General features: G+C 33.2%; 1 protein-coding gene across 3 annotated transcripts in view; it reads left to right on the top strand.

The window, feature by feature from the left end:
- Positions 1-23,386, top strand: part of LOC119837655 (IQ motif and SEC7 domain-containing protein 1) — a 131,301-nt gene that overhangs the window by 79,274 nt on the left and 28,641 nt on the right. The window contains exon 1 of one of the 3 annotated variants that reach the window (XM_038363374.1): positions 15,825-16,062. The exons of the other annotated variants lie outside the window; for them this stretch is intronic. The gene's annotated coding sequence lies outside the window, so the exon portion shown is untranslated. Of the gene's footprint in view, positions 1-15,824; positions 16,063-23,386 lie in introns of those variants that run through there. 3 annotated transcript variants of the gene reach the window in all.

Below are 23,386 nucleotides of genomic sequence, written 5' to 3'. Positions count from 1 at the left end.
AAGGCTGTAGGCTATATATGTACCACGAGCGAAGCCGGGGCGGACCGCTAGTTTTGTTATATGTGTAATTAAAACCTTACCTATGCAATGGATCACAATTCGACTCGAGATTTCGGGACCAGACAAGCGTACAACAAACAAATTGATTTTCCAATTTCTTTGCACATTATTCATATGACCACTGCACGAAACGGTGAAGGAAAACAACATGAGGAAACGGGCACATCTAAGATTTAGTTTGACAACATATGTCATCTGCCAACCCACAACCCCCAACTTGTGCCAGCGTGGTGCATACCTGTACCATAGGTGACCTTTGCCCCTGCAATGGTAACATATGGGTTGATGATGATAAATGGAAACCATTAAAGAGAGATATAAACATTATTCGGGTTACGATCAAGTATTATTTTTTATTAAGTTATTATTGATTTATATTCAAGTTATGTATTAGGGCAACATGTAAAAAAAGATGTTTGTTTGCTTGCACATCAAAATGTCTCAGCAGAAGAAATTATTATTTATTATAATGATATTTATTCTTCATTGATATTGGCATATCTACCAGGGTCTCATAAGTCTTAAGTAGGTGTGAATCTTCTTAAAGTGTAAAATCGTTCGTACCTTTTTTGGGTTGTTACCTTGGTTGGGCGTGCGTTTCACAAACATAATCCTTAGGGAATAAACAAGGTGTTTAATTAACGTAGCGCTAGAGCAATATCGCTTACTGGTATTATTCATGAGATGGAAGATTTGCTTCTGCGGTAATAGTGAATGATAGTTTCTCTGTTTTAATCAAATCAATATAAAGCACTCTAAAACTGAGAACGGAAGTAATTAAATTATATAAAGCGCTGCGCTCTAAAAATATCAAAGCATATCCATTTTTTGCTTTCCAATTTAATTGAACAGGGAAAAATCTGTGCATTTTCATAATTGAAAAATATGCAATTGCAATAAAGGTTACATTGTTCCGGCCAACACTCGGGAGTTGATGCAGTTTTGAATGTTCAAAAATAAAAACTACGTATATCCAATTTTTTTGATTAATATGATTTGCATATTAACAAACACATTTTGTTTCCTACATGTATAAAGATAAATTCGTTTATTAATTTATACCAAGCGGCTAAGCACGCTTGGTTTTGTTGTAGCCTAAATTATTAACGCTGCTATTTTTACTAAATCAGTTTACTAGTATTGTTTAAGTAAATCAAAACATGAGACGCGTTCTTATTAATTCAATCCTTCGATGGTACAACCTTGATCATTATTACCTGATCTTTTCTATTTTTATTTCTTGCGTACGAAGATAAGTGCATGTTAGTATATTGTTTGTATGTATTAATTTTATTTTATGTGTGTACAATAAAGTTTATTTATTATTACGTGTTTGTGGTTTTAACAGCTCCAACCTTAAGATTATAACGTTTATTCGAGAAAGTCTCAAATAATACGTCAATTAAACGTTTACGTAACGTGACCGACGCGACATGGCCACAACATGTGTATAAATTACACACAATGAACATTACTTTCTAAAATTATAATGTTATGTTTTGCTGCGTCGCGGGCGCATCACGCCCGATTTGCATAGTAAAAGCGCCAAAATGTTATTATAATCGACCTGTCTAGAAATAAAGGAAAAAAGAGCGAATATTGATAGACTGTAAAGTGTGTGCTGGAAGAATGAAATGAATGGTATAAAGTACTTTCTTATATAATGTTCATAATTCGACTATGAGGAAAACTATTTTATCGTTTTAAAAATAGAAATACCGAACACAATTTTTCCGGGATTCAGGCGTATTAGTTCATAGGAAATATTGCCAATGGATGAGGAACTTTAAGCTGCTCGGAGCTTATTTAAGCTTAAAAGTACAAGTAGTGAAGCGCGCAATGGAAAATTGACTTGAAAATAACCTTTGCAATTTTACCTTCTAACGTGGAATAAAATAAATAAATATAAGCACTTGTATCTATCGTTTACGTCATATTTATTGATAATAGAGCTTATATTTGTGGATGGTTTCATGCTTTGTAATGTCCTCTGTCTATAATTGTTGGTAATTTATTTTAATATAGTACGTAATAGAATTGTAGTTAGCTTGTGATTTAAAACGAGACAAACTAATGGGAAAATAGATCTTTATGATATTTTGAAATGTGTACACTGGCAAACCTTGAGAACTAAACTGGTAGCAACTGCTAATTTATTGTCCGAAATTGATCGAATTCCTTCCTCATGGATGATGGTGATTGGTGACGCAACCACGCTTGCACCAGCTGTGATTCAACACATTGACCTTGTTATGGGGTCATGCGAATCGAATTGATTGATTTAAAAGTGTGTTTGAGATTTATACAAAAATGTATCATTTTGGATGTAATTTACAGCATGTATATATTGGCAATTAGTAAATATAAGCTTAATGTAGGTACTTATATTGTATGTAGATGAGTTGTGAATATTTATTGTTATTCGTAGCTAATAATAACAAGATTTATCAACGTTTTCAGTGAGGATATCTCCATGGAATAGCCTTGTTGCCAAAACTAGTCTTATAAGTTATACCTATTTCTTAAATTTATATACTTCATAGTTATTTTCATGCTAACTTGAAAAGTATTAAAAGTCTAATTACGTCAGTTGTGAATAATTTTCTTGTGAATATTACTCAAGGGACGAACCAGTTTCAAGAAATTTGCGAAATTAGTAAAATATTTATCCACTCTAGAATCTTCTTATATTTTGTCAAACTAAAATTAATCCACATTTAATGTTGGATCGCTTCGTATAAAAATAAACAGAACGATCAGTCTTAAGGTATTCTTTGATTTTTTTTGGTTTATTCTCGAAAAAGAAAGAAAAAGAAAAACGGCCATAAGGTGTAATTGGTTGATTACTGTAATCTGGTACGAAAAGGAAATAAACCCAATCTGGGAAGGCCAAATCGTAGTAGAACTAATAAAATTAATCAACGTTACTCCATTTATCAGTTAGCTAGTTGCGAACTGCCATTATAGTTCTTACTGTGTCTTATATAGAACTCTAAGTCGAATAAACACTACTCTGTATTAGGGGTTTATGTATAAAGTGAACCCTCTTTTTGTTATGCTTTCTTGGCACAAGATTTCACAAACTAGCTGACGCAAGACCTGGTGATAGCATATATTATACTACATACTGTCATAAACACTCGTACGTATTTACGTGTGCCACCTCGCAACCGGCGCCGAACATGGCTCGTGACGTCATCTTGACCTTGTAACGGGGTCATGGAACCACTTTCGGTTTCACACGATCAAGCCATGTTTACAAACAGAAGCCGGCTAAGTGTCTTCGGGATGAGATGCTTAATACGTCTGATTGTTAAGTGGCGTTTTGGGTACCAGTGACAACTTTGGATTGGCTCGGTTGTTTAAAGTTTTATGTTAAATGTTTGATGGCGCGATGATAACACATGTATGTACATGTATTATAGTAAATGTGTTTGGTAGAGATAAAGCTATGCTGAAGATGACGTAGAAGTGAGACTCAGCCTCTTCCATTAATCAAAACAATAAGCCCAGTGGCTTGGCCGCTCGTTCGATCGCCCGTGGCCGTATACGCTCTTTCTTCGGTATAGCCACGTCCACATAGACCGAGCAGTTTTGCAAGACATTTGCCGCTAAGTGTGGACCCGCCTATTAAAGAGAAATTTTAAACATAGTTGACCTAACAGATGTTGTCGTGTTTTAGCACGAACTGTCAATCACGTGAAGCTAAATGGTGCTAATTATGTACTTAAAGTTTTCTTTTATTAGATCCTTCTTTTGACAATAACAAACGCAACAATAAATAATTAACCAATGTCGTGACCAATGGAAATAGTATTGACATTTTAAACGTAGAGTCTAAACCTGATCTGTAATATATAAAAAAAATTGTAAACAAATCAATAGTTACATGTATATTTGTAAATGTATGTATTTTATTCAATAATTAAATATTAATAAGTGCTGCACATAAGCTCACTCTTTTACATGTACAGGAAATATGTGAGAGCATTTCTAGTTTGTCGTTAAAGGCTTGAAATGAAAACGAACGCAAAAAATCGTTTGTTATTTTTTAGAAACTTTTACCACCGTCACTTTTTTATTTTCAATAATTGACTGTGTGTTTGTGCTTATTACCTATAACTAACTACTATCTAAAAGCCATACAAAGTCTCATATAAATATTATGTAAACTTAAGAAATATTTCACAGAACGCGTAAAGTAAAATTTTAGCATCCGGAGCATTACACAACATCAAATGAGCCGCATTCTTGTCCAATATTAAAGCGTTAACATCTAACATTAACATTAAGATGTAATCTGTTAATGTAATTTAGAAATAACCGGTATATTGCGAAAATATCTAAAGATGAATTGGGCAAAATTGTAATGGCCGTGACATGCTGCGCACGCGGTTACCATGAGATAAGATTTCGGTAATTATCTCTTTTTTATGCAATCGTCGTGTTAATGTTGCATTAGGGTCCATTGAATAGGAGGCGTTTGTACTACAGCTTTTGAAATCTTTGAAATAATTTGATGTACCGATCAATTGTAACACATTAACATAAAACTTCATTTATATTTGTTAGTTATAATACGAAGTTGGTATTAAAAATGACTTAATACAGTTTTAAGATTTACTACAATACATCAAACATAGAGTTCTAAGGTGTATGGCCACTCCATCTATAATATGAATTATAGATGGAGTGGCGATATAAGTAATTACATCTAATGCTACAAAATTTTCACTTATAAAGTTAAATAATTTCTTAACTAATTTACACAGCAAATTTTATAAATGAAAGTCAAATACCATGAGTACACCTAGCGACATATTGTCTTTTAATATTTAAGATGAACTCAATTACTTCACAACATTGAAGTGGCCCACGCTAAGTAAACTCGGCCCGGCCTAAATTCTGCAATTCAGAGAATTTTCCTTTTGAGGTCGTCATAGTTTACACAAGAAGTTTGTGGTTATCTTGAATTTCATTCGCATTTAATAATTCAAAAAGATGGGACACGGTGCGTGGTTGTATGCGCAGTTGTGTCTGTGTGTGCGTGTAACTGTGTACAGTTTAAGATTGTTTAATGCTTCGATTCTATGTGTTCCTAAATGATAAATGGAGTTCGCAAAACTGGTAATTACGAGGGTATATGTTTTCGCTGAGAGCTTTCTAAGCGAAGTTATCTTAATGTGTTAAAACCTTGTTTTGTTGTAACTTCTAAAATTATCAAGATTGTACGAGCAAAATTATAATATACTCTATACTATATTTACTATGTACCTACATTTTGGTATCTGTAACGAACTATTTCGGTCATAATGTCTTTGATGTGAAGATCACAGAACGATGTTATATTGTGTGGGTTATGACTGATAAACATACACAAATCCTTATAGAATTGGGTCGTTAAAATCAGTTTTACGTTTAATGTGCGGTTTTAATACCTAGATATGATGTAATTTATCAAGAACCCTTTCAATTTATGAAACATTATTTTATTATATAGGTATTACGTAGGACGGATGACATTCTTAAGATAAATTGGATAGTGATTTAGCTTTTAATATATCAGCGTTATGATTGAATTTGCTACGTTACGAGATTAGTGTGTGTACTTAAGAGCATTATATGTTATTAGAAGTCTACAGATAGTTAAAAATATAGCATTTCCTATTTCTAAACTATAATAACTCACATAAAAACTAAAATTTAAAAATTATTCCTGCATTGAATGTTATTTTGTGTTTTTAAGTTGAATTTCACTTCATTTTAGTCTTTTAATGTAGCAATCGCATGTTCGCGAAGGTTTTATATGGCTGGGATTTTTCTTATTTATAAATGAAAACATTGAACGTTCGTGTAACGAGATGAATGGTGGTATTTTCATAAGTATCTCTTTATGGCTTACTCGTTGGATAAGTGGCGTTTTGTTGCTTCTGCTTATTTAAATATACACACATACATTATTGTGGGTAATGATCCGTGTTTCGGCGATGGAAGATAAGTGTAATAACGAGTAGCTACACTTATTTCGAATCTTAATGTAGGACCTGCATAATATTTGAGTTGATTTGGAGATTTTCAGGGCTCCGTAGTTTAACGATAGACCGGGACAATATTTTTTCTCTTCGTCGACCGTCAGTCAGACTTTCTGTGTGTCTTTTTCTCTTTTTATCAGTCCCTCAGTCACCAGGATGTATGTATCTCAGGAACCGTTATAGCTAGACACTTGAAATTTTCAAAGATGATGTATATACTCTGTATCTTATTTGTAAACCTCAATGTAGCGATTCCGACTCGCACTTGACGCATTTTTCTCTTGTTATTCAGTATTACGAATATAGGCTTACGTAAGTTTCTAATTCTCCATGATGCATCAGATTAAGATTGTAACACAACCGAAGTGTACTTTCTAAAAACATAAACAACTATAAAAGTAAACATTATTTACACTCATACAGCTCTCACCCAGTTCATAAAAATAGATTTATTTATCAAATCTTTCAGCACCTATAACTTCCGTGTTTGGATATCTGTGTTATGTATATCTTCACTTGCCTCATTATAATGTAGAACGATGGATTCGGTGAAATAGATTTACTATTATACAAGTATAATGTATATTCAAGTATATTAACCAACTTTGTATGAATAGCTAAGAGTGTTGTACACAGACGATTTTACATTGCTAGGATAATAACGCTTAATAGTGTTAATATGATATTATTTGCTAACCCGGCAAGCGTTGTCTTCCTTACTCTTATCATTAAGGGGTATGAAAAAAATAGACGTTGGCCGATTCTTACGCCTACCCGATATGCAAATAAAATTTAATGAGAATCGGTACAACCGTCTTGGAGCAGTATGGTAACTGATATTGTGACACGAGAATTATCGAACGTTCTAAGTATACAACAACCATTCACAACTAATGTTATAAAGAGGAAACATTTTTGTTTTGGAGGTTTGTTTGTAATGTTTTCACACGAAGAAAAGAACTGCAGTGAGCGATATAGGTTTTTTTTTTTTTTTTAAAGTGGAGAATGCTCATGCATACCCACAGCCCGGGGAAACGCCGTGGGTTATGTCGGACTCCCATTGCCTAGAGAGGCAATGGACCTACCGACTAAACTCCACTGTGTCCTGTCTTCCCGCGCTATTCGCCAAGGTCGTGGGAACTCTTATGAAATCATCCACTACCCCGGCTACGGCCGCCTGCAAACAAGCCCACCATCAGCGATATAGGTTACCATAACCAATAATATCGTATTGGTCTGAACAAGATGCAATATTAAATTACTCGTCTCCTGATAGAGAAACGTTTTTAATGGAACTATTTTGTTTTGACCTAAGTAGATTTACTGTTGTTTAATTATCTAAAAGAAATTGCAAAATATATTTTCTTATTCAAAAAAACATGACCGGAAAAATGTTTTCTGGATTTCAACTCTAAAGATATTCTCCGCCTTTAAAACTTGTAAATGAATATAATTATTGTGAGTTAAAACTTTGTTACTGGCGCCGACAAAGGAAAAATATCTTGAATTTATTATCATTGTTTGAATCTGGACTTTGTTGCTTCGGGATTTTCAATGCCCTCTTAAGTTAAGATCGTCAACCTTGTTATATAAAGTAGATTTTGATCAAAAGTTAGTGCTCTAAATTTCCTTTCAACAAAAAATATGATTCTGCCGCTCGTTATCTAGTATTTCAGTTATCCAGAGTTACGAAGGTACCTTACTATCTTTAACATTATCCTCGTCTTAAGCTATGGACTTATATTAACAATTAATACACTCAACCTTTATTTCGCGCTCTACCAGATGATATAGGGACGTCCGCTTATCAGCTATGAAAAAATGCATTAATTTGAAAGTTAAATATGAATTGAGAAGTGATATATTTCCAGGATTTCACGCACAGTGGACACAGACACGTGGACACGTGCGCCGATTAAATTCATTCGCCGTAAAACCAGTTATGCTCACTAATAGCATAGAATAGATAGTACTATATATTAATAGTTTGTAACACATCGGTGCAAAGAAGGCATTTTATTATTAGGAAGAAATAGGGCAATTATTTAATAACATTTTTCATGAGGTTTTCATAACCGTTTATTGTAGTCGGCGGGGGTGAAGGTTCTAATGAGAATATGAAAGTATGCAACGTTTCATATATTTTCGAGTGTCTATTAGTCGGTATGTATCTAAACATACCGACTAATAGACACTCGAAAACGCCCTTTGTATATTTTAGAAAATATACAAAGGGCATAAAGAGTGTGAATTCTTGTTTTCAGTATACGAGTGCTACATTTGGAACACGATTATGTTTATTCAATCCGCTGTCTTTTTTGATACTATTGTTATAAGCAACTGTGTCTATTCATTTAATTATACTTATATATATTTCCAGGATAAGTAGTGCAGAGGCATTCCGTACGCGTTCCCCTAATGGTACCTAGAACCAGATTGCTAGCATTTCTGTTTACCTATGTCATAAGTTTTCCTAGGATTGATTGATAAAATATTGCAGTCATTCCCAAGATTTTGCGTGACAAACGTACTGTCATAGGATTTATAACAATGAAATATAATAGGCAACGCCCATCTGATGTATAATATGACAATACTTGACGCCCCTATTTATTCTCATTTTCAAAGATAATCGTGTGTTTTAGTTTTGACTGTGCAGTAACTCTTTAAAACTGCTATAAACCTATTAAAATATTATTTCATATCAACTTACGTAGAAACCAAAGTTTGTTTTATAACAATACAAATATTGAAACACGTCACGGTTAATTGTATTTAAAATATTGTTTGGAGTAGCTAGTTTGAAAAGAATTTGATGTTCTGAACAAAATCTACAATACAGCCTCGTTAGCTTCAAAACGGACAATTCCTTACTTCATATCAAATAAGTGAAGTGTTACGTATCTCGGTTCTGGGGTAAGCCAAAAAACTCAGTACGTGCTCTGAATATAAGACAATTTTGATAGTGAAGTATTCGATGAGGACATCGGCTATTTTCCACTCCTCTTGGGTGTTATTTAGTTTTTATAGGAAAAGCGTGATATGTGATGCTAATATGAACAATTCAGAGAACTTTGTGTAATTCCGTATATCCTCTAGGAATAAATTGTATACTTTTATGGACGCCGTGGAATTGTGAAGCATTTAATAGTTGTGAATATAATGCAAAGAAATGTATAGCAGGAGATTGTATTATTGTGATATAGGAAAGACACTGCCGCCGAGGTAAGATTTCATTTAATTGCTTAATTATAATATATGCACCCTAATTGGGAGACAACATATTGCAATATCAACAAAAATCACTCCTTTTAAAGTATTCCACTATGGCGCACAACGGGTTATTGGTTTCGCAAAATATTTTATGATCCACTTTTTATTTGGTATTTATGTCATTTAATGTAGTTCAATGAATTTTTCGAAATGAAAGTTTCGGTCATAAAATATATTTTCAAGTGTATCACTTATATCCTGCTAGCCTTCCGCCCCGGCTTCGCCTGCGTATTTATACAGATATGTTTCACTGTAGTAGAAAGTAGCCTATACCAATATCTACTGTAAAGCCTATTGACTAACTCCAGACGCTCGCTCCATTGTGGCGGATGCTAGGAAATCATGCCGACAATATGCCACAAAGCTTCTCTAATATATAATGCACAATTATAAGTAATCATTCATTATATAAGCAAAGAATTTATTGTTATGTTATATTTACATTATCATTTCAATTAAAAATGCCTGTTGAGCGAACGACTGTTTTAACTTGCAAAGAAATTTAACTACGTGTGTGTTACTTAACAGTTTAAATTGGTTATGAACGCAATATTTAATTATGTAAATCAAGAAATAGCAGTAAACTACATTCAGTCATAGTGACAGAGATTGAGTTGTGTATAATTAGCTGCAATTTTATAGTTTACGTAACTGCAGTCCCTGTTTAATTCGTATGGGCCAACCGATAGTGGTAGATATTGACTAGGTAGGTTCGTTCAAATTATAATTTGTATTGAGTTTCCCGATGTTGTTTTATTGCTTTATAGCTAAAAGAACACTTATTATATTTTTAGTTGTGGCAAATAGAAGGTACTGAGAGCTTTTGCGGATTTTCTACGCCTGGTCTTAAATTGGCAAAATCCAAACCAAATATAGTAAGTAATATTTGATTTGAAGATGATATCAGAAAACATTCATACGTAGTAACGTATGAATGTTTTCTTATATCATCTTTGTAATCTTAGCCAGCTTTTAAGGGTCTTGGAAGAGTAAAAGATACTATTCCACGTCGATCTTCTGTTGTCGTGTGTTTTGAGCTGACCCAAATCTTGCCGATGTGTACTCGACTCCCACATTTAGGTGTTGATGTTTATATGCGTCCAGTTGTATTAAACTAAAACTTGCGAAACGATCAATAATATCGGCGAATATCTGCTGTTTATTTAAACAATGTATTGCACCAATTTTATGCAACACTCTGCATAAATCAGTCCGATCACGTCCACCGAGCTTTCAATCCGACCTCTCTTTTCGAACGCGTACGTGCGAGGGGGACGGTAGGCATCGAAAGTTGTGAAATATGGCGCGTAATGGTCACCCGGTTAGCAGTTACCTGCAGTTACAAGACCGTTGATATGTAACTGTTGTTGTTACGCGTCTCAAGTTGCATTTGTATGGAGATCGCTTGCAGAATGTGACGTTTCGCAAATAGCTCACGAGATTGTTCGAGAGAGACTGGTGTGCACAAATGGGGTACAAATAATGTAATAATATAACAATTGTTTTGTGCCTACTAGTCTTGATGCAATGTTTAGTATTGCATCGTAATTAATTTAATGTTATGACGGTTATTATTATAATAATAATAGTTAATAGAGCGAATCGGTCAACGCCAGGTTGACCGATTCGCTGGCGCCAGCGCAGGCCGTCTTATCAGGTGCCTACTAACCTACATTGAACTACAAGTTCAATTTATCTTCACTTGCACCTTATAATATATTCCCATTTGATAATATCATTCTGACTGCGTAGGTATTTATGTTTGTTAAAATCAAAAACTCAAACTAAACATTTTATGAATCTTAAGAATCTTGTCTGTATTACAAAGATCATAATAGCTTAATACATTTTGAAAAATAAGGATATTTCGATAACAGGGAACTAAATTACTTATTTTGGATAATGCTTTGATGAGAAAAGCGTGAGCGGAGTTAGCACATATACTCTTCTTGACCTTATATAGCAATTTCATCCAGCTCAATTCATCCTTTGTTGTGAAATATAAAGATCCGCCTAGACTTCCTACATATTGTAAGTATAATTATTTATATGACAAACTAAATTATCTTCAGTACCTAACCACTTCATATATATAAACCTCGTGTTGTCTGTCTGTACAAATGTTAGCTATAGGTGTTTTACCGCGGAAAGTGCTGTAATCATATTTCGGTTGATTAGTGTGTCTATCCAATTACTAAGCAAATACGGTTTCGCTTGAACCACGCAGTTAGCTGGGTAAATATGCAGCTTCCAACGTCTACATAGTAATATCTAGGATAAATACCTCGGGTGTATGCACTAAAATGTAAATTACTTTCTAGTTGTTTGAGTTGCGTTCATGAACACTGTATACTACATACCTATGTAGTAAATATCTATTATATTTGATTTTTCTTGAGTTGAGTTGTTTTTAATTGTACAATAGATATATGATTTTTCTTATTAGTCTTTTTTTTTTAAATTGCATCGTTATTGAATTTCGTTCAATCCAATAGTGACTAAATAGATTCGTTACACTTTAAATTCATTGTGGAAATTATTATGTTAATGTAATGAAGACCCAAATTCAATGCCGCTTGTTCGAACGTAATTTATGAAATTGATTTTGATGAATAATGATTTAACCATTATTGATGTTCACGCTCATGGGAACATCCTCGTACTTTCTGAGATGTGTAGGGACTTGCGGGTAGTAAAATTATAGCTAATTCCGATAAAAAAATGATTTACACCAGTTCGGTTTTGTCATGCGAATTTCGCACTTATATGCGAGAGATAGGGCCAGTTTCACAGCTTCTGGATGTGATGTTAGTTGTGTATAGATAATCTTCTAGCTTAAATTGCAAATACTATATGAAAAAATGTGACATAATATGTAAAATAAGCTATCAGGAACATTATCAGCAAGTAGTGATACAGCTCTTGTAATCAGTAGTGGTAAGAATATAAATAATTGAAACTCCTCATTAGAGAAAACCTCTACAGGATCTGCGTCGAGCAATTTTGATATTTGACGCCATCAGAAGGTTGGGCAAGTTGAAGGCTCCGTGTTTCCCCACGCTTATAATTCAATTCCACGCATATCGTTGACCAATTCTATCTGAGAGATACCTAGAGGCTGTATTTGGCGAGTGGACCGGTCGGCGCGACCTTGTGGCTCACGTTCACTTGCCTATCTGTCCACAGCTTCGTAATATTCATCAATTGATTGTATTTCACTTTTTCTTACCGTTACATTGAAGTTTTTGCTCGAATTCTAATTGTATAACATCGATCTTTGTCTCGATAGCTAATGTTGCATAACGTTTATTTAATTGTTGTTGTGCTTCACTAAAACCGGGAAGTCTGTCTTGCTTTGTGACGCAAGGATAATTTCGGCGGCAATCATTCTATAAAATGGCGATGCAATCATTAGCAAATATGATTTACGATTTTTCGCACAATAACATACATATTGTATGAAACAATGTTCTGGCTAAAATATTGTTTGTATTAGCTGTGAGAAGTTGCAATGACGCTTAGAAGGTACGAAGTAAAACTGAAACTGTCTCTATTAAAATGTTACTATGACGATATTAGAATTACATTACATTACATTACGTACATGCTGCCGGATATTTTAAATGGGTTGGACATTAATTTAAGAAAAAATATTACTAAAATTAATTTAAAACGTAAACTTAAACAAGCTATAGTAATTGTATATGGATATGGATAAAAATTTGAATGTATTGTTTTGGTATGTTTTAACTACTTATCTACTTAATTAGACAGTAATAACCGGAATTGTACTATTGTAAATTTACTTGTATACGCACATTACTTTAAACCTTTGTGGTTTTTCCTTAGTTAAGACACAACATTTAACTTGTTTATTTTTTTTCTGTTCTCATAATAAAAAAAAATAAAAAAAAATTAAGTAGTTCACTTTTACGCCTACTCCATACTAAAACAGAGATACAGCAAAGTAATTTGAATGATTTATTTATTAGGCAATTAGAATCTTCCTTAAAGATACATCATAATTTAATGTTAAATTAATTAGCTTAATTGAGATTATTAATTTAAGAGCGAATGTTGCGTAGTCTCTAAAGCCATTGATTAAATTTTCATTGATGCGTATAGAAAATAAAGGTTCTGAGTTCATACTCATAAGTCGATTTATAATTTCACTAATGAATGTATGTAATTGAATCGAAGTGAATTTTTAATTATAGAATAACTTCTCTGGTATATTTTCGATTATCGTTTCGTCTTATCTTTAACTTGTCATATATAATTTATATTTGCAGTCATTAATACAGTAGGTGGAAAGACATAGTATAGTGCCATTGACCTTCAGATTAACCTTCGGCTATTGTTGTGAAGCGGCAGGTGTTTTTGTGTTTGTAAAGCATGACGCAGAGCATGTATGGCCAGCAACAGATGGGTTATCGAAACTTATAAGGTTTTAAGGATTAATAACTGCAGGATAAGCATATGGTGCTCGCGGATGTGGAATTTCCCGTTGGGTTATTCGATAAATCTGTCGGTTTACTAACAGCTAATTTAATATTATATAGTTTAAAAACTCGTCAATAGAGTACTAGCTGCGCCCCGCGGTTTCATCCACGTAAGTCTGTATCCCGTATGAATATCGGGATAAAAGTTGCCTATGTGTTATTCCAGTTGTCCAGCTATCTACGTACCAAATTTCATTGCTATCGGTTCAGTAGTACACATAAATCCGTCCTCATAAACTTTCGCATTTATAATATTAGTAGGATAGGTACGTGGAGAAATTATTTAATCTTGTCGATGGTTATAAAGATAATAAGATAAACTCATGAAATTAATGTATCGTCACCTATCACTGATAAGTGTACAAAGTTTGAATTAAATCTTGATGGGGTTAAAATAGAGTTTAAAGGTGTGTTAAGAAAGGGTTTAAATGAGAAGTAAAAATATCATTGTTTTGATTATATACCATGCGTGTGTTAACGAGTATATTATTAAGACATTTAATAATATTGGAATGGTATCGTGTTATCATCGTGTCGTTAAAGTAATGGTATATAATTGCAATATTATCTATTTTCTCAAAAATGATCTTATCGATCGATTTTTAAAGACAATTGATGATAAATGTTGATGTCTTATTAACTGTGTATAACGCATCAGAAGAGCGAGGCTTTATCAAATGGCCCGTTTAATTTATTAAGTATTATCGACCATTAATTAATAGATAAAGTTAATGGGGAGCAATTCGTAATAGCGATAGGGAAGATCTAGCTTTGTCTAAAAAGAGGAAGATTTATACTTTCTTATTTACTTTCTTATTATATTGCTACTGTGTTAGTGTGCATAATGTACCTACAAGATTTATAATTGTCACGCATATAATAACTTCCTTAACGACTCGAAATATTTTTCCATGAGAAGTTAATGAAAAATTTAAATTATATTTTATTTCATCTATACTAATATATTAAAGCTGAATGGTTTGTTTGTTTGCTTGAACGCGCTAATCTCAGTACCGATTGGTCCGTTTTGAAAAATTCTTTCAGTTTTACATAGCCCATTTATTGAGGAAGGCTTTAGGCTATATATGTACCACAGACGAAGCCGGGGCGGACCGCTCGTACAATATATTATGATTTAAACATGGTTTTGAAATATCTAGTAATTGGAAATGACTGATGACCTTTGCGTTTGTTGATGTTTTATCGTAATTGCTCAAGATTGTTTAGTTAGCAATAGGTACATTTATTTATTTACCTCTTGACTTTTATAGTTCTAACTCATGTATTCTTCGGTAAATATTATTAATAGAAAAAGATAATGCTCGAGTGCACATGTATATAATTATAAGTATATTAATTATTCATTGTTTAATGATTACGAATGATCGTGGTAGAGACTTTAATTGATCTCGATAGATGTTAATTTACTGTCATGTATATTTAATTTAATTAATATTGTAATGAACCGTTACTAAAGTTAGTGTAAGTAATAGGTAAATGTAATATACGATTATTACCTACAATATGTGTACTTATGAATGAATGAATGAATGAATAAAACTTTATTGTACACACCAATAGGAAATATATCAAAAACACAGACTAAAAATACAAGTTGCACTTATGTATTACTATCGACGTAGAGTTCTAAATTGGATAAATGGAATTTAAACAAACGAATACCGCGTAATAATCGTGTTATTGCAGTTTAAGATACTTTTTAGCTTTACACTAAATAGTGAGATATCGGCTGTCTGAAATGTCGTTTCAGTTTTCACCATCAATCAAGCGAGACGCAGATTTGGTGTAAGAAATTGACCGTCGTAGAAAGCATTGGAGATTCGCATCTTTAAGCGAATTAGCGCTGAATAGAATCTGCTGGGAAAATGACATTGGTTATATGCGCAGGAGTGTCGCATTCTGCAAGCGACATTTCGCTGTGTGCGCACGCGATAGCAGTCGCTCACGGCCGCGCGTAGAGGCCGCACGCGTCGTCATTACTCTCGTACGAAAAAAAAAAACATTTTAATACGTAATCAGTGGTTTCAAGTGAAGTGAACAGTGCAGAAACAAATATTGTGCTCAAACACTGGAATATCCAAGGTTAAAAGTGTGGATTAAGAAAAAAAAACGAGGAGTGATCTCGAACGTTTTTCCTTCGGTGATCGTCACGCTACCTGCCTCCTTTTTTATCGGTTTGAACCATAATTGTATTTCTAATTAGCGTTGATATCTAATATAATATGATTTCGTCTCTTGGTGTCGTTCTTGTATATTTGTTCAGGCTGTTGACGCAACTTGGTTCGCACATATTACTTAGGTGTAGTCAGAATTGGTAGTGACTAATTTTAGAAGGCTTTGCAGCGTTGAGTGGGATTCTGAATCTCCTTGAACGTTTATGATAAGATGTGTTCTCGAAATTAAACATATTTCTGTATCCACATGGTTGTATTGCTTTCCACCTCACTGACTTTCTTTAGTCTTGAAGTTGTTAGGAAAGCGGTCTGTTTACATGTATCATTAAATCTCTTCTGTTTTGATTTCTAAGCATGATATGTTTTTTCTTATACGTTTGGATGTCTTCTGAAATTGGAAATTGTAATAATTATATTCCATTTGCCACCTTCTGCTGTCTTTCTAACTATCCGCCTTAGCCGCCTTATCTCTAACTCTTAAATTCAACATCTATTTTAATCTAAAAATGTATTTTTAACAACAAGCAAGTCTAAACTCATAAATAATATAAATACTGACACGAATTTTCTTACTTTTGAGCAAAGCATGTAACGTGTCAATTTATCTCATAGAATCATGATAAAATGAAAATTTCTCACGCCTTATCTTGGATATATTTTTCTTTAACTTCACACTCTATTGGTGAAAGTTAATAATTTATATAGATACATCTGATGTCGATATAAATGTAATGATTATTTTGCTGAACATTACAATGTTTTATAGAGCTCTAACAGTCAATTATGTTGGTAGTTGTAATTTTTATTGGTTAATTAGTTTCTTAGTGGGAAAATATTTTTGAAAAATAAGAATACCAGACAGAGGTATTATTTTATATGTTTATTTAACTCGCATTTATTAATAAACCGGAATTTTAATTAATTACTACTATTATATTAGTAGGTGTTATTTATTCAGTGTTTTTTTTGTGCGCATAAATGTAGTAACTTATTTTATCGTATGCAGTATCTACTTATTGCGCTGGTTTATTCAAGTTAAATTAAAATTGTGATAGTACGAAAAATATTTGTTCAGACTTTATTATGAAATAGATTTTTAAAATTGATATAATATTTAGAATGAATGAGAACAATACAATTAAAGCATAACCGCAGAGAGGTCTGTTGAATTAAATTAATTAATTATTTAGACCTGTCTTTCTTTTAATCCTTGCCCAAAAAGGGAAAACGGGATCTTATCAAATAATTACAGTTTAGATTTCATTCTTTTATAAAACGCGAACAATGCGGTGGATTTTTGATAGGGATCTTAGCGGACTATTTTCCTCTTAACTCTTAAGGTAACAAGGACATCTGTTGGACCGGTTGAAGGAGGTAACTCAATGGTTATGAAGTGCTTTTGTAGCGTTGTTAAAAGGAGTAGAGTTATATTATGTAAGTCGGATTATACTACTTCAGCCATTTAAGCAGTAGGTGTTTTCCTTAAAATCTTACTCGCATGGTACCCTCGTACAAAATAGGTATGTGTATATTTAATAAGCAGCCTACCTACTTCGTTACCTATCTTTGAACTACCTAAGACATTGACTAGGCTAGATATACTAGCGATCCGCCCGGCCATGTTCGTGGCGCATACAGCACTCACATCCACTCACACTCACATATCCATATCCTTCGGTGATCTTTTTTTTTTTAAGTGACTGTATCGCTGTCAAACAAACGAAGTCTTGTCCTTAATATTTTTAGTATAGATTATGTAACTAACAAATAATTCAACACAAATTAGTCTAAACAACAAGGCAACAAGGATTTGTTAAAAAAAAAATATACTCTGATACACAGAGTATTGTTTTATTCCAAGCAAATGTAAAAGGCATTTAGATAAGTTTTGAAGGTTTGTCAACCTACGCGGAAGATCATTTCGAGTAGGAAGTTCGGCGTTCGGAATTCTACTTAGTGTCAGCGGTTTTTGATCAATGACAGATTATCACCTTCGCGCTGAAATCGTTTGTGGCATTGAAATCGAATTTTGCCAATCTTTTTTCCTTCTTGAACAAGTATTAAAGGATAAACTTAAGGGAATGTAATTTATGATTTAAATTGTTATTTCTTTATACTGCCTTTTAGACTTTTAGATTATCGAAATACCAGTTTCCTCTTTAATTTATATTTTAATTATCACAAGAATACGAACGATTCTAGTTTTCTCAAGTCACAGTATAATACTAATACATCATGAATAAATAACAATTGTTCATTATTTTTTGGCGTTTGTGTTAAATCAAAATCTAATACGATTCCTACTGTAGAAGGTAGAGAGAGTCGCCTGGTTAAATCGTTGAAGTCAAGTAGGAACTTAGCTTAATGCAATGTATAAATTTATTCTCGGATGTCGTACCTATCTCCATAAATGCCAATAACAATACAAACAAATTGCGGGAGTGTGGATTTAAAATACTCGCATGTGATTATTGCAAGGCAGGCCGTTTGACAAATATAACCTTTTGATCTCGCTGATTGCGAGAGAGAAGATATTCTTATCAATGCTTTTAATAAAATTGAGCATTTTATATTAATCCACCTTTTTAAATAATCTCATTGTTGGTCTTATTCGTTCAATATTTTCTTTATTTCTTATTCCAAATACACATCTTGTATGAAATTATAAGTAGGTAGATAGAGATTTCCAAAAAATATATTCCCCTTGAGATGTTTCTGTACGAATGAATAATTATAATCTAGCAACTTTCCCGGAATTTACAATATTGACTGAACGATTATCTTCTGTGTATCTTCTGTGTAAGTGTATCTTAGCTCCATCTTAGCTTACCAGCTATATCATGGTAGAGTATATGAGAAACAGACAAAACATAACAATAATAGAACCTATCTCACATTTGGAATAAACAACCAATCTATTATATATAGACACGTAAATGCTAACCGAGTTAATGTTTAAATTATAACATAGACCATGACTGATAGTAAAATCAGCGATTTTCCGAACATTTCTAGAAGCACGTATATACAACAAGTCCACTTGTTCAATATATAATTACGCTAAAAAGACCATGCCGGCACATATGTACTATAGGCGGCCTTAGTGCTCAAAAGCAATCTCTTCCAGGCAACCTTTTTGTAAAGGAATGTATAACGTGTACGCGATGGCACAATGAAATATGGTTAATTGGTTAGCTAAGAAATAAATGGCATTCTCACAGTTGTTTTTTTCAATATCAAATATCGCTAGCCGGTATAAAATTGAACGAAAATTTCGCAAAATGTATTTTGCATAACGCTTGAAATTTGCGTCATCTGGTGAGCAGAGTGGATTAAGATATTTTTTACGTGACATAACGTCATGTGTGACGCGGACGCATAAAAAGTATGAGGTTTGTTTACTGCATGTTGTTGTAAGGGTTTTATATGAATTCCGGTAGATTTCTCTTTTGAGAACTTTGGTGGAACTGGTGCTGAAAAACGTATACAATTAAAATGAAATGTTTTTTAATATTATATTATCTATGGTGATTTCGGTGTTAAAGAAACGGCATTTCCGTGATAAGGACTAATACCAGGATTCTTTTTCAATGTCACACCCAGTAGAGGCGTAAAAATAACCCTGATGTTTTACAATTTAGTATACAAATGTGTACTGTGTTCTAACTACATGAATGTTTTAGTACAGTATAGGTTGCAGTGTAAAGTGCATACGTAATGTGCAGTGCATTAGACTCTCACTGTAATTAGGGTCGCAGGTTTGTTGTTAATATTGTATTGCGGCGCGCAGACGGCACGCTTTTATATAATATTTCCTTTCACACTTTACTCAATACTACGGTGTTATGTTTAGTTTACGAGTCCCTTTTTGATGTAAATCGTGCGAATGTTTCGAATTCACATAGCTGCATTATTATGATGAATATCTAGGTATATTAAAGTACTAGCTGGGCCCTGCGGTTTCACTCGCGTAAGTCCGTATCCCGTTGGAACATCGGGATAAAAAGTTGCCTGTATGTTATTCTCGTTGTCCAGCTGTCTACGTACCAAATTTTATTGCAATCGGTTCAGTAGCTTCTGCGTGAAAGAGCAACAAACACACACACATCCTTACAAATTTTCGCAGTTATAATATTAGTAGGATTTTGAAGTTGTAGCTTACACATATCTTAACATCAATTTCTGCAAATATTGCAAATGACAATTATTTTATAATAATTAGTATTTAATACAAAGACTATATTTTCATCTGTTTGTAATATACCTATATTCTCTGAAATTTACTATCCCCACCGTTATCAATTAACAGGCAATAGGGTTACCGATATAATTTCCTCTCTGGGAACATATGTTTTATGTATGTTATTAGAATAGAACCGATATGAAATGCTTCCGTCTCCTATAATAACAAGTGATATATGCTGTCCACGTCTTGATGATAAATGAACAAGCCTGATCACTAATATAGTTACTAAGTGTTCATATAATTGTATTAAACTCACGTATTTCTCGAATGGTTTTTTTTTTTGTTAGTAACAAAATAGAGCTTTGTAGTTTTGATGAAAATAGTACTGTTACCGGCTTATTTATAATAATGAAAACAATTCCCAATGAAAACTGCGAGTCTATTATGTACATATTATAAAATAATAAAACGTGGGTTTTGCCACGGCATAATCTATAAATAGCTGCGAAGTTTGTAACAAAATTTGTTTGATATTAGCGTTAGAGATTGTTCACAAATTTAAAAGCTTCTCTACCGGAATATTCAAATTGCACACCCACGAAAAGAAAATCTTATATTACTACCGGGCAATATATAAATCTTACCATTTATTTTAATTGGAAATTTGTGCTTATCTTTATTGTGTTTGTCGTGTAACATTCTGTTTAATTTGTAGACAGTTTTTCTTGTCTTTAAATTACACTAATTCGAGGTACAAGCGAGTATACATAGTAATGTTACAATAAGAGTCATATTCGTACGACGTGATTTATGTCAAGAAAGCATTGCTATTATGCCGAGAGACCACTTTCCCTTTCCTCACTTGAGTGCTTATATTTGTGCTCCAATTGAGTGTGGCGTTAATTTGTGGTCGATTGTATTTCGATATTGTGATAAAGATTTTGAGCCTTTAACATTGAGATAACAAGCGTTGATGAATATAAATAATACGTATAGGATTTTTCTTTTCATAAAACAGCTACAATTATACAATCCCGTTTCTCGTCTAAAGCCTCCCCAAAATATTTATGTAAATAATTTATTGGTCCAGGATTTAATCGTATAAAATAGGATTTGTGTAAATTTATTCTTTACTACGTAGGAGGAAAGCCAAAAAGGTATGGGAGAGCTATACGAAAGAAATGTAATGTTATTTAGTGCGAGTAGGTATTGTAATTTAAAAATCGGACGTGTATAATACTTACTTATTATTATATAATACTTAATACTTATGGATATTTTCCTCTAATAATAATGTTTTGTATATTGCTTAAAAGTTCCTACGTAGAAACCGGGAGAGTTAATATCGACTTGACATAGTAGCATGCGAATGCTTCTGTATTTCGTTCTATAAGTGGAGGAAAATGCGGCGCTGTGTACTTCCATCATAATTTCCAGTCCATTCCTTAATGCCCGTCGTCAATTCTTTCAGAGGCCATACTTCTGCATATATTCATGCGCGGTGGTGATCACTTACCATCAGGCGAACCACCAGTTCGGTTGACCGTTCTTATATGAAATAACTATGTAACGATTTGAGTTCTAACCGAATGACGTCTTAAGTCCGAAAGAATACCGAAAGCTTTATAACGATAACAAACCGGTAAACTGTTTCCAGACTTATTTAGACAAGTAACGCGCAACTTACGAACATGCATATACGAATGTTTATCCGCACGTACTCAAGCTAAGTGTCTGCTAAACTAAGTACATAGTGATGAGATATTTTCTACGTGTTTGTAAGAGTAAACGAGTGAAATAGGTCGATGACTCGTACGTACTCTTCCTAGAGTCTTATTATAATAAATAAACCTAGTTTCGTTTGAAATACACTCCTCAATGATGATGTTTATAATAACGCTAGAGAAGGGTTCGAGTTGTTTTCGTTTTAGATCGACTTTAGGTGTGATAATAATCAGAGTAATTTATAAACTTACTAACTTATCAGTGCGTGGTCTCGCCTTTGTGGTCAAAGGAAATGCAATTGGATTTAAAGATTTACTTTTATCGGTGAAATAACCACGTTAAAGGTAAAGTATATCATTTTCCATTTTCTTTATTATCACCAGTCACAAAAGCGACACAAAAAACCATACAGCCTCAAAAATTTTTAAAAATATATATATGCATAATTGCCTCTAAAAAACCACCTGAAGGGTGATAATTATTGAGCGATGAACTAACTAACTGGCAATTCTACTGCTGTTATTGAATATTAACTAGTAAATACCTACCTACTTATAAATTGCTTCTGCTTGAAGTTTCTTCATTATGATGTGCATAAAATACGTTATAACATACTCCTTACTAAACTGCTTCATGAACCCCGAGTCAAAGAAATTTCCAAGAAAACGGAGAGTAGCTTTAGTTTAAGAGAGCTTCCAATAAGGGATTCGCGAAATTCGGGCACCTATATAGGCGATGGTTTTATGAGAATATTTTATCCAGTTACCACACAATGAAAGTATGTATTATGCCTCAATAAATATAGAAATGCTACATGATTATATGAGTAAAAGAATGTAATTAAATATTTAAAACAACAATGATTGAAAATTTCATAACAACTTACACTTGAAAATATACGTTTGTTATAACTCCAAATCTTATGCGTACTATCGATATGTAAATCCAGTAAAAACTCACACTCGACCGTATCATAATATTTCCGTTTGCAACTGTATCAAAATTCAATATTTCGAAATCGATCATTCGCAATTTATAGCATGATTCAATGTGTTTACACAAAAGTTTCACAGTGAAATGGCGATTGACCTTTTGGTCCCTTAAATGCGCTTCCGTGGGCGGCGGTGTGGGTTGAGCCCGCTTAGATGATATTTTACGAAATTCTTTTAAATATACTTTGTCTTGATGTAAAGCACTTTATCCTGGAGTTATTCGATACCTACCTTCGGGAGTAGAAGGTCAACTTTTTACATCATTTTACACCCTGTTTCATTGAATTATGTATGGAAAATTGAATTATGTTTCTAGAACTGATACTGTTTTCTTAACTTTTTATTTATATTGCTATATTAATAAGGAAATATCATTATGAACACAAAAAGAAATAGATATAATGAAAGAAATCGTGTTTAA

The sequence above is a fragment of the Zerene cesonia genome, chromosome 28 (genome assembly GCF_012273895.1).
Source record: "Zerene cesonia ecotype Mississippi chromosome 28, Zerene_cesonia_1.1, whole genome shotgun sequence".
Lineage (NCBI taxonomy): Eukaryota > Metazoa > Arthropoda > Insecta > Lepidoptera > Pieridae > Zerene > Zerene cesonia.
Note: the sequence above shows the minus strand (reverse complement) of the source record. Positions and strands in the feature narration are given on the sequence as shown.